The sequence below is a fragment of the Carcharodon carcharias genome, chromosome 7, assembly GCF_017639515.1.
Source record: "Carcharodon carcharias isolate sCarCar2 chromosome 7, sCarCar2.pri, whole genome shotgun sequence".
In the NCBI taxonomy this organism is placed as follows: Eukaryota; Metazoa; Chordata; class Chondrichthyes; order Lamniformes; family Lamnidae; genus Carcharodon; species Carcharodon carcharias.
Window position 1 is genome coordinate 191433059 of NC_054473.1, and position 13047 is coordinate 191446105.

Consider the following 13047-nt stretch of genomic DNA (forward strand, 5'->3'; position numbering starts at 1 on the left):
CTGGATGCCTATGTCCAGCGGGGTCCCACAGGGATCAGTGTTGGGTCCCTTGCTGTTTGCGGTATATATAAACGATTTAGACTTGAATGCAGGAGGGTTGATCAGTAAGTTCGCGGATGACATGAAAATTGGTGGAGTGGTAAATAGTGAGGAGGATAGCCTTAGAATACAGGAGGATATAGATGGGCTGGTCAGATGGGCTGATTAGTGGCAAATGGAATTGAATCCAGATAAGTGTGAGGTGATGCACTTGGGCAGGACAAACAAGGCACGGGAATACACGATGAATGGTAGGACCCTGGGATGTGCCGAGGATCAGAGGGACCTTGGTGTGCATGTCCACCGGTCCCTTAAGGTTGCGGGACAGGTAGATAAGGTGGTTAAGAAGATATATGGGACACATGCCTTTATTAGCTGAGGCATAGAATATAAGAGCAGGGAGGTTATGCTGGAACTGTATAAAATGCTGGTTAGGTCACAGCTAGAGTATTGCGTGCAGTTCTGGAATCTGCATTTTCGAAAGGATGTGATTGCACTAGAGAGAGTGCAGAGGAGATTTACCAGGACGTTGACTGGGCTGGTGAGTTTTAGTTATGAGGAGAGATTAGATGGACTGGGGTTATTTTCCCTGGAGCAGAGGAGGTTGAGGGGGACACGATTGAGGTATATAAAATTAAGAGGGGCGTAGATAGGGTAGACAGGAAGGAACTTTTCCCCTTGGTGGAGGGATCAATAACCAGGAGGCATAGATTTAAGGTAAGGGGCAGGAGGTTTAGAGGGAATGTGAGGAAGAATTTTTTCACCCAAAGGTTGGTGGGAATATGGAACTCACTGCCTGAAAGGGTGGTAGAGGCAGAATCCCGCATAACATTTAAGAAGTATTTGGATGTGCACTTGCGATGCCATGGCATACAGGCTATGGGCGTAGTGCTGGAAAATGGGATTAGAATAGTTAGGTACTTGTTTGACCGGCACAGACTTGATGGGCTGAAGAGCCATTTTCTGTGCTGTAGACTTCTATGACTCTATGACCCACCTAAGAGCCCAGGCAAGGCTGCAGTTTAACATCTCATACAAAATATGGTACCTCCGACAGTGCAGCAATCCCTCAGTACTGCACCAAAGTGACAACCTTATGTGATCAAGTCCCTCGAGTGAGCTTAAACCCAACAACTTACAGACTCAGAAGAGTTTTCTGTTTTTGTTCATGGGGGCATCATTGGAAAGGCCAGCATTTATTGTCCATCCCTAAATGTGCTTGAGAAGGTGATGTTGAGCTACCTTCTTGGACAACTACATTATGTGAGGTGTAGGTACTCCCACAGTGCTGTAAGGGAGCGGGTTCAAGCAGTTTGTCCCAGCGATGATGAAGAACTCAAGAAATAGGAGCAGGAATAGACCATGTGGTCCATCGAGCCTGCTCTACCATTCAATATGATTATGGCTGATCTTGGGCTTCAACTCCATTTTCCCACCCACTCCCCATATCCCTTAATTTCCTGAGACACCAAATACCTGTCTATCGCAGCCTTAAACATATTCAATGATGGAGCATCCACAACCCTCTGGGGTAGAGAATTCCAAAGATTCACAACCCTTTGAGTGAAGTAATTTCTCCTCTTCTCAGTCCCAAGTGATTGGCCCCTTATCCTGAGACTGTGCCCCCGTGTTTTAGATTCTCCTGACCAGCGGAAACAATCTCTCAGCATCAACCCTATTAAACCGCTTCAGAATCTTGTAGGTTTCAAAGAGATCGTCTTTCATTCTTCTAAACTCCAGAGAATATAAACCCAATTTACTCAGCCTCTCATCATAGGACAAACCCCTCATCCCAAGGACCAATCTAATGAACCTTCGCTGTACCATCTCCAGTGTAAGTATATCCTTTCTTAAATGTGGAGACCAAAACTGCGCACACTATTCCAGGTATGGTCTCACCAAAACCCTATACAATTGTAGCAAGTCTTCTTTATTCCTGTACTCCAATCCCCTTACAATAAAGGCCAACATGCCATTTGCCTTCCGAATTGCTTGAGGCAACTGCATGCTAACTTTCTGCGTTTCCTGTACAAGCAAACCCAAGCCTCTTTGAACATCAACACTTACAGATTTCTCACCTTTTAAAAGGTGCTTTTCTATTCTTATGACCAAAGTGAATAACTTCCCACTGCCCCACATTATACTCCATCTGCCATCTTGTTGCCCTTGATCCATTGGTTGTTTCATGTTGTGTTGCTGTTTCACCAGGTTAGCTGCTCATTTTGAGCACACGTGGTGCTGCTCTTAACATGCTTTCCTAGACACGTCATTGAACTGGGGTTGGTCAGATAGGTGGAGGGACAGGTAGTATTGAGGAGGCAGGGAGGCTGCAGAAGGATTTGGACAGGTTAGGAGAATGGGCAAAGAAGTGGAAGATGGAATACAACGTGGGGAAGTGTGAGGTCATACACTTTGGTAGGAAGAATAGAGGCATAGACTATTTTCTAAATGGGGAGAGAATTCAGAAATCTGGAGTGCAAAGGGACTTGGGAGTCCTAGTCCAGGATTCTCTTAAGGTTAACTTGCAGGTTGATTCGGTAGTTAGGAAGGCAAATGCAATGTTGGCATTTATTTCGAGAGGACTAGAATATAAAAGCAGGGATGTGCTGCTGAGGCTTTACAAGGCTCTGGTCAGACCACATTTAGAATATTGTGAGCAATTTTTGGCCGTATCTCAGGAAGGATGTGCTGGCCCTGGAGAGGGTCCAGAGAGGTTCATGAGAATGATCCCAGGAATGAAAGGCTTAACAAATGAAGAATGTTTGAGGACTCTGGGTCTATATTCGATGGAGTTTAGAAGGATGAAAGGGGATTTGATTGAAACTTACAGAATACTGAAAGGCCTGGATAGAGTGGACATGGGGAAGATGTTTCCATTAGTAGGAGAGACTAGGACCCGAGGGCACAGCCTCAGAGTAAAGGGAAGACCTTTTTAGAACAGAGATGAGGAGAAACTTCTTTAGCCAGAGAGTGGTGAATCTATGGAATTCATTGCCACAGAAGGCTGTGGAGGCCAGGTCATTAAGTGTATTTAAGACCGAGATAGATAGGTTCTTGATTGGTAAGGGGATCAAAGGTTACGGGGAGAAGGTGGGAGAATAGGGTCGAGAAACTTATCAGCCATGATTGAATGACGGGACAGATTTGATGGGCCGAATGGCCTATTTTCTGCTCCTATGTCTAATGGTCTTATGGTGTTATGGTCCTCTGGCTTGATGGTAATGATGATGAATGATATGCCAGGCCCTAAGGTTACACAGTACTGCCTCTGGTGGCCCACAGCATTTCACGGGTGCCCAGTTTTAAGTTGTTGGATTTATTTTGAATCTATCCCATTTAGCACGGTGGTAGTGCCACACAACACAAAGGAGGGTGCCTCAGTGTGAAATCAGGACTTTATCTCTATAAGGACTATAAAGGTGACTCCTGCCAATGTGGTCTTGGATAGATGCATCTACTACCGATAGATTGGTGAGGGCTAGGTCAAATAAGTTTGTGTTTTTTCTCTCACCACCTGCTGCAGGCCCAGTCTGACAGACGTGGTCTGCCAATATAGTACTCCCGAGCCACTCTTGGCGATGGATATTGGAGGCCGCCACCCAAAGTACATTCTGTGACTTTGCTACCCTCAGTGTTTCTTCCAAGAGTTCAATATGAAGGAGTAATGATTCATCAGCTGAAGAAGGATGTTTGGTGGTAATCAGCACGTTTGACCTGATGCCATGAGACTTCATGAGATCCACAATCAATGTTGAGGATTCCCAAGGCCACCCCTCCTTACGCTGTACCACTGATTTGTCTATCCTGCTGCTGGGTAAGACACACCTGGGGATGGTGAGAGAGGAGTCTGAAACCAAGAGCTATCAACTTCTTCCAAGATCTTTGTGATGAAAAGTTTTGGGGAACAGCTACTTAACTCAGGATTAAAAAGGATGCCATGGTTGCGGATAGGTTCAAACTGAGACAATGGTCATGGGGAGCAACAGAGTTTGCAGCAAGGACTGAAGATAATGGTGTTGGTCTTCCCAATGTTTGACTGGAGGAAGCTGCAGCTCATCCAAGACTGGATATTCTGCAAGCTATCGAACAGCAGAAGCAGTGGCAAGGCCGAGAGAGGTTGTGGGGAGGTAGAGCAGAGTGCCATTGGCATACATGTAGAAGCTGACCCGATGTCTTCAGATAGTGTTGCCAAGGGGCAACACAGATGAGAAAGAGGATGCAACCAAGAATGAGTCTTGGGGAACCCTAGAGAGAGCACTGCAGAGCAAGAGGAGAAGCCATTACTGGAAATTATCTGGCTTAGACTGGATTTAAGCAACTGGATGCCAGTAGGGGCTGGTGGTTGATGCCCAAGTATTCAGTTTTTAAGATAGCATCAAGAGTTCAGTAATGAAACAGCCACCATCTGATCGAGCAAACATCGCCAAGTGACTAGTTACTGCTTCTCGTTTTCATCTCCTGAAAGTCTCTGGTGTGTTGCAAACTGATAAAACCCACACTGTGAGACAGCGAATTGACAGAAAGCAGTGACTTCTGTGTTTATCAGGGAGCGCAGCTGTGTCCGCACTTTGGACATCTGTGAGACAGGAAGTCCTTTGGTGCTGTAACTGTGGTTTAAAGCCTGGGTGCTCATTAATAAAGAGAGAGACTTGGTATTTTTTGGTCCTGTCTCTCTGCTTGTCTTCCTTCATCACTGACTATGCAAGCTGCTGAGTGGAAAGAGTCTGTTAAACACTTGCCGTTGTATGAGGCAAGCAGCCTCTGATTCATTAAAGATTCACTTCCCTGGGTCTGAATCGGAACCTCTTCTGTTACAAATCTTTGTACATTGCCCAGAATTTCCTGCAAAATTCTGCCACAACTGCACCATTTTTCTCCAGCAGGATTTTCAGGTGTAATTGCTTTACGACAATGCAGGTGAATTTCTTGGATTGTTTTTGCTGCTTCCAAGATATGTCATTTACAAAGCTCTGTCCTCAACTCGGAACCTTCATGCATTTATGCAGTTAATGTGCAAGTGTAGATTTACAACCCAAAATGTAGGCACAACACAGGCCGAGGTCACCTCATATCAGCAGCACTGCGATTTCTGGAGTCTGTGTTTTTCTTTGTGGCGTTTTTTGTTGAGAGCCAAATAACAGGTCATGACCAAAGTTGAACAAGGAGGAACAAAGATAAGATAAATCAGGAAGTAGAATTAGGTAATTTGGGTTTGGTTTTTAAAAGTCTTCACATCGTAGAAGGGAGATGGATGGGGAAAGAGTTCTACAGCTTTGGCTTCCTGGGAAAGGATGAGTTCAGCATAATAGGCCCTGTGTTAACTCTTCATGTCAACACAAGGAGGAAGGATTTGGAACTTGTGACACAAGAGAGGAAAGTTCACAAGATAAATGAGAATAATGGTATTGATCAGATGGAAAAAGGCAAGATTTGTGGTGGTGTAAGAGGGCCTAGTCTGGCAGGCAGAAGGAGAGCGTTTATCAGACAAGTTCACTTTTCTACCTGTCCATAGGTGCAGTTTAAAAGCCCTCCAAGAGGAGTGCATTGTATTCCAGTTCCACATCGCATGTAATGGACTCTCTTGCTGAGTTCACAAGAAGTCACAGTGTCTAATTAGAACTACAAGAATACAAAGACAAAATACTGTGGATGCTGGAAATCTGAAATAAAAATAGAAAATTCTGGGAATGCTCAGCAGGTCTGGCAGCATCTGTGGCAAAAATAGTGTTACTGTTTCTGGTCTGTGACCTTTCATCAGAACCTGAGTATTTCCAGCATTTTCTGTTTTTTTAATTTCCAATTAACACTACAATCGCTCCTTGTACTGGTTTCCTTAACTAGCATAAAGCAGGCCTTGTGCACCGGGTTCATTATCTTAATTACATCACCAGAGGCATATTGAGCATGGGGAAGCACAGAGTATTTTGTGAACTGAGTGCTAAGTCAGGAATTTTGGTGCAAATGGGATCTCTCTGGTAAGTATTTCTTAAATTGTAATTTCAATTAACAGTTAGAATCTGACTTAGAACTTTAAAACTGTAAAATAATCTGCAAGCTAACAGAGATATCCAGTTAACTGAAATAGCCTAGCAATGGCAATTAATCATTAATCAACTGAAACTGGTTACCTGCATAAGTGTTAGCATTGTAACTTGGATATGAGTCATAAGCATTCTATATAAGCAGTGTTTGCTACTGCAGAGTGGTGAAGCACAGAATGATCCAGTAACTAAATTGGGAATTTGGTGCAGAGCATTAAGGTGGTACTGCTTTTTATTCTTTTCCTTTATCTCCAGTAACTGGTGAGTGTTTTTCTTTTGTCTCTAAGGTAAGGAAATGTAACTTGCTATTACCTTAGTTTAGTAATTACTAATTTAGTTAAGGAGTCTAATAAATAAATAAGGTTAAAATAAGGAGGCAGTGGCGTAGTGGTATTGTCATTAGACTAGTAATCCAGAGACCCAGGGTAATGTTCTGAGGACCTGGGTCCAAATCCCACCACGGCACCAATAGTGAAATTTGAATTCAATAAAAATCTGGATGACCATGAACAATTGTCGTGAACGTGTGATTCACTAAAGGACCCTGCCCTTTAGGGAAGGAAATCTGCAGTCCTTACCTGGTCTGGCCTACACGTGACTCCAGACCCACATGGTCTTATATGGCCTATCAAATTGCTTAAAAAGTCTCAAAGGAATAAAACTGGCCAAACCATCCGGCACTGACCTAGGCGTTGGAAACTCAGCCCTGTTGACCTTACAAAGTCCTCCTTACTAGTGCCTGACACGGTCATCCTCACGGAATCATAACTTAAAGATAATGTCCCACACACCATCATCACCATCCCTGGGTATGTCCTGTCCCACTGGCAGGACAGACCCAGCAGAGATGGCGGCACAGTGGTATACAGTCGGGAGGGAGTTGCCCTGGGAGTCCTCAACATTGACTCCGGACCCCATGAAGTCTCATAGACAAGGAAACCTCTTGCTGATTACCACGTACTGCCACCCCCCTCAGCTGATCCATGCTCCTCCATGTTGAACATCACTTGGAGGAAGCACTGAGGGTGGCAAGGGCACAGAATGTACTCTGGGTGGGGGACTTCAATGTCCATCACCAAGAGTGGCTCGGTAGTACCACTACTGACCGAGCTGGTGAAGTCCTAAATGACATAGCTGCTAGACTGGGTCTGTGGCAGGTGGTTAGGGAACCAACAAGAGGCAAAAGCACATAATTACCGACCTGCCTACCACAGATGCATCTGTTCACGACCGTATCGGTAGGAGTAACCACTGCACAGTCATTGTGGAGACAAAGTTCTGCCTTCACATTGAGGATACCCTCCATTGTGTTGTGTGGCACTATCACCGCGCTAAATGGGATAGATTTCGAACAGATCTAGCAACGAGAGTGGGAAACCGTGAGGCCCTGTAGGCCAACAGCAGCAGCAGAATTGTACTCAACCCCACTCTTGTAAACTCATGGCCCGGCATATCCCCCAATCTACCATTACCATCAATCCAGGGGATCACACCCTGGTTCAATGAAGAGTGCAGGAGGGCATGCCAGGAGCAGCACCAGGCATACCTAAAAATGAGGTGTCAACTTGATGAAGCTATAACACAGGACTACTTGCGTGCCAAGCAGCATATGCAGCCAGTGATAGACAGAGCTAAGCGATTCCACAACCAACAGATTAAATCAAACTCTACAGTCCTCTACATCTAGTCATGAATAGTGGTGGACAATTAAACAACTCACTGGAGGAGGAGACTCCACAAATATCCCCATCCTCTATGATGGAGGAGCCCAGCACAGCAATGCAAAAGATAAGTCTGAAGCAACTGTAACAATCTTCAGCCATAAGTGCTGAGTGGATGATCCATCTCGGCCTCCTCCGGAGATTCCCCAGTATCACAGATGCCAGTCTTCAGCCAATTCGATTTACTCCACGTGATATCAAGTAACGGCTGAAGGCACAGGATACTGCAAAGGCTATGGACCCTGACAATATTCCGGCAATAGTACTGAAGACTTGTGCCCCAGAACTTGCCGGACCCCTAGCCAAGCTGTTCCAGTGCAGCTACAACACTGGCATCTACCTGGCTATGCGGAAAATTGCCCAGGTATGTCCTGTACACAAAAAGCAGGATAAGTCCAACTAGGCCAATTATCGCCCTATCAGTCTACTCTCCGTCATCAGTAAGCAAGACTTACTTAGCAATAATATGCTCACTGATGCTCAGTTTGGGTTCCGCCAGGATCACTCAGCTCCTGACTTCATCACAGCCTTCATTCAAACATGGACAAAAGGGCTGAACTCCCAAGGTGAGGTGAGAGTGACTGCCCTTGGCATCCAGGCCACATTTGACCGAGTGTGGCATCAAGAAGCCCTAGCAAAACTGGAGTCAATGGGAGTCAGGGGGAAATCTCTCCACTGGTTGGACTCATACCTAGCACAAAGGAAGTTTGTTGTGGTTGTTGGGGGTCAGTCATCTCAGCTCCAGGACAATACTGCAGGAGTTCCTCAGGGTAGTGTCCTCAGCCCAACCATCTTCAGCTGCTTCATCAGTGACCTTCCTTCCATCATAAGGTCATAAGTGGGGATGTTCGCTGATGGTTGCTCACTGTTCAGCACAATTCATGACTACTCAGACACTGAAGCAGTCCATGTCTAAATGCAGCAAGACCTGGACAACATTCAGGCTTAGGCTGATAAGTGGCAGGTAATATTCGCTCCACACAAGTGCCAAGCAATGACTATCTCCAACAAGAGAGAATCCAATCATCTCATCTTGACATTCAATGGCATTACCATCACTGACTCACCCCCAACCCACATCCTAGGGGTTACCATGTGACCAGAACTAAACAGGACTGGTGATATAATTACTGTGACTACAAGAGCAGGTCAAAGGCTAGGAATCCTGCAATGAGTAACTCACCTCCTGACTCCCCAAAGCCTGTCCACCATCTACAAGGCACAAGTCAGGAGTGTGATGGAATACTCTCCATTTGTCTGGATGAGTGCAGCTCCCACAACCATCCAGGACAAAGCAGCCTGCTTTATTGGCACCCCTTCCACAAACATTTACTCCCTCTACCACCGACACACAGTGGCAGCAGTGTGTACCATCTACAAAATGCACTGTGTAAACACACTAAGGCTCCCTAGACAGCAAACCCACAACCACTACCATGCAGAAGGACAAGACCAGCATGGGAACACCACCGCCTGGAAGTTCTCCTCCAAGTCACTCACCATCCTGACTTGGAAATATATCGCCGTTCCTTCACTGTCACTGGGTCAAAATCCTGGAACTCCCTCCCCAACAGCACTGTGGGTGTACCTACACCACATGGACTGCAGCGGTTCAAGAAGGCAGCTCACCACCACTTTCTCAAGGACAATTAGGGATGGGCAATAAATGCTGGCCCAGCCAGTGAAGCCCACATCCCATGAAGGAATGAATGAATAATAAAGAAAAAAGACATGGCAAGACAGGTGGTGTGCCTTGGCTGCAAAATGTGGGAGTTTGTAGAATGCATTGCAGCCCCAGACAACCATATGCAGTAAGTGTCTGTCGTTTGAGCAATTTTGGCTCAGAGTTGCAGAGCCAGAGTCTGAGTTGCAAATATTTCTGTGCATCAGAAAGGGAATGAGGATTGCAGGGTGAATGTTCAAATTGACCATGACAAGTGCTGCAGGAAGTCATTCAAGTGGGAGAGTGAGAAGTGATGTGGTGGTGATAGGGGAAAGTCAGGGGAACTAATACCCTTTGTAGTCGTGACCAGGGTTCCGAAGGTTATGTTGTTTGTCTATGCCAGGGTCAAGAATATCTGCTTGTAGCTGGGGATAAAGTTAGAGTGGCAGGAGGGAGGATCCAACTGTCATCGTCCATGTAGGAACCAATGACACATATAGTACCAGGAATGATATTCTGCTGGGACAGTGTAAGGAGTTAAGGTCCAAGTTAAAATGCAGAACCTCAAAGATAATAATTTCTGGATTGTTACCCGAATCATCTTCCAATTGGCGTAGGGTCAAGCAGATTAGAGAATTAAACTTGTGGCTCAGAGTTGTGTGAGAAGAAGGGGTTTCAATTCATGGAGCACTAGCACCAGTATTCAGGAATGAGGGAACTGTTCTGTTGGGCTCCATTTAAGCCAGGCTGAGATCAGTGTCCTGATGAATTGTCTAACTATGGCTGGCTTTAACTAAAATGTAGGGGTGGGAATGGTTCAAGTGAAGGAAAATTTAGAAACCTAAACAGAAATGTTGCAGCAACAAAATTGTCACAATGTGGGGAAAGACAACAGAGTCAGACAGGAAAGGACTGAGTGTTCAATGATAATGGGGCATCAGCAAATAAATCAATGCAATAATAGCTTTTAAAAAAATAAGGGCTCTTTGTCTGAATGCATGAAGCGTTGGCAATAAGGTGAATAAACCAATAACACAAATAGAGATCAATAGTTCAGACTGAATTCCCATTACAGAGGCATGGTTACAAGGTGACCAAGGTTAGAAAATAAATTATCCAGGCTATACAACATTTTGAAAAGACGGACAGAATGGGGAAAAAAAGTGTGGTTCTGATGGTAAAAGATGACACAATCACAGTGGTGAAGATCACAAAGTAGAATTAGTATGGGTGGTAATTAGGAATAACAAAGGTCAGAAAATGCTGGTGAGATTAGTTTATAGGACCCCTCACTGTCATTATACTGTTTGGCAAAGCAGTAAGCAAAGAATAATTGGAGTTTGTAGTAAAGGCAATACAAAGTTGTGGGGGGGTTTTAATTTTCAAATAGACTGGACAAATCAAATTGGCAAAGGTAGTATGGAAGATGAGTTTGTAGAATATTTTTGTGAAAGTTTCCTGGGACAATATGTTGTGGAACTGACTAGGAAGAAGCTATTTTAGATTTAGTATTGTGCAATGATACGGGGCTAATTAGTAATCTCCTCATAAAAAATCTGTTGGCAAAAAGTGATCATAATGCAACTGATTTCCAAATTAAATTTGAAAGTGACATACTCCAGTCCCAAACAAGAATCTTAAAAAAGCCAACTGCATAGTTATGAGAGGGGAGTTGGTTAAGATTGATTGGGTAAATAGACTAAAAGATATAAAATAAAGAAATAGTGGGAAACATTTCAATTCAAAGTGTTCAACAAAAATACATTCCAATTTAAAAAAAACAAAAAATTAGCAAAAAAAATCCAACCCTAGCTTACTATGGAAGTTAAGGATAGTATTAGATTAAAATAATAGACTTATAATGTAGAAAACAATAGTAGTCAGCCTGAGCATTGGGAATGTTTTAGAAACCAGCAAAGAGCCACTAAAGTTGATTAAAAATGGAAAAAAATAGAATGAGAGTAAACTATCCAGAAGTATAAAAACAGATTGCAACTACTTTTACAGGTGTATAAGAAAGAGGGTAGCTAAATTAAATATTGGTCCCTTAGAAGCAGAGACAGGAAAAAATATCGTGAGGAAATGGCAGAGATATTTGTCATGAATGTGTAATTATATTGCAGATCTTAAAGACAATTGTTTTCAAGGTACATTCCTGTTCTTGAACCTTTACATTTGAGTTTAAAAGCTTATTTCAAAATGTAAGCATGGACAGACAACATGGCACTTTCTCTGTGTTAGTCCTAACCTCGTCAGGCTCATATCTATAGAGCTGCCTACAGAGTCATTAAAATGCAAAAGATTCATCCAACAATGTCCATTGTATCCTCCTAAAAAGGTTTGAAAACCCTTTGGCTTCTGAGAGAACTGTAGACAGGAAGGGACTTCAAAGGACCACAACATAATTAACTTTTTTATCTGGTGAAACAATAACTCCTTGAAAATTAACATAGCCATTTTTGTGTTTTTTGAACTGTATAAAGTAAGCTGTAAGAAGCCATCTTGTGTGACACTGTAAGAGACAATAGCAACAGACAGCCCTCAGCTGAAACACCCAGGTACTCCCAAGGAAAACTCTGAGAGATATAAGAACAGTTTCCTCTCTGTCGCCAGGAGTCAAAGAGGAAGGTATTAAGAAATCCACTGCTGTTCAGCCAAAAGAGTCCAGGCAATCTTCGAGTGTCATAACTGCAGAATTAGTGAGAAATGGGAAACCTTACCTCTCTCCAAGAACCTGTTTGACCTGCTGAGTCCACCTGAAAAAGGCAAACACCAACTAGTTGACTGCAGAAACCATTGCAGCTGCTAAACCAAACCTCAAATTTCAACCCCTTCACTTTGGAAAGAAGGAACTCAAGCAATTTGCTCACAACGATATCTCACAGAGACTGATTTAAAATCTCTTCTTGCAGTATCTTTTTCCTTTATCTGCATTTTAACTCTATAACTGTAACATTTACCTAAGTAACTTTCAGCACTTGTTTTGTAAGAAACTAACCTTTATCTTGTTTAAGACTAAAGCTTGTCTGCTGGGTTATTTTTAAATTAAACCACTCAAATTAAAAGGGGGCTTACATACACACAAGCAAATTATTAGCTCATGGACCACTTTCAGGAAACCCATTTTGCATGATTGTGAAGTATTGCCCAAATATTTTGTGTCTGCCTTCATAGTAGAAAACACAAATTACAAACTAGAAATCAAGGGTAACTAAAGGGCTAATAAGGGTGGGAAAATTAAGGTAATTAATATCAACAGAGAAAACGTATTGGAGAAACTGAAAGGGCTAAGATCCAACAAATCTGATCTGATGGGCTACATCCTGGAGCTCTTTTTTGAAAACAAAAAGATAGCTGTGGAAATAGTGAATGCTCTGGTTATAATTTTCCAAAATTCCCTAAGTCCTAGAACAGTCCCAGCTGAGTGTAAATTAGCAAATTTAACTTTGCCACTCAAGAAAAGATGGAGAGAGAAAACAGGGAACTGCAGGCAAGTTAGTCTGACATCATGATCAAAAAATGCTGCAATTTATTATTGAGAAACTCTTAGAAAATCATAATATGATCAGATAAAGTCAACATT

At 43.4% G+C, this 13047-nt stretch overlaps 1 protein-coding gene across 10 annotated transcripts in view; it reads right to left on the minus strand.

Moving 5' to 3' along the window:
- The window catches only part of LOC121279942 (protein CBFA2T1-like), a 191811-nt gene that overhangs the window by 105071 nt on the left and 73693 nt on the right, over nucleotides 1-13047 (minus strand). For 2 of the 10 annotated variants that reach the window (XM_041191523.1, XM_041191525.1), the window contains one exon: nucleotides 12185-12220. The exons of the other annotated variants lie outside the window; for them this stretch is intronic. The gene's annotated coding sequence lies outside the window, so the exon portion shown is untranslated. The remainder of the gene's footprint in view (nucleotides 1-12184; nucleotides 12221-13047) is intronic. 10 annotated transcript variants of the gene reach the window in all.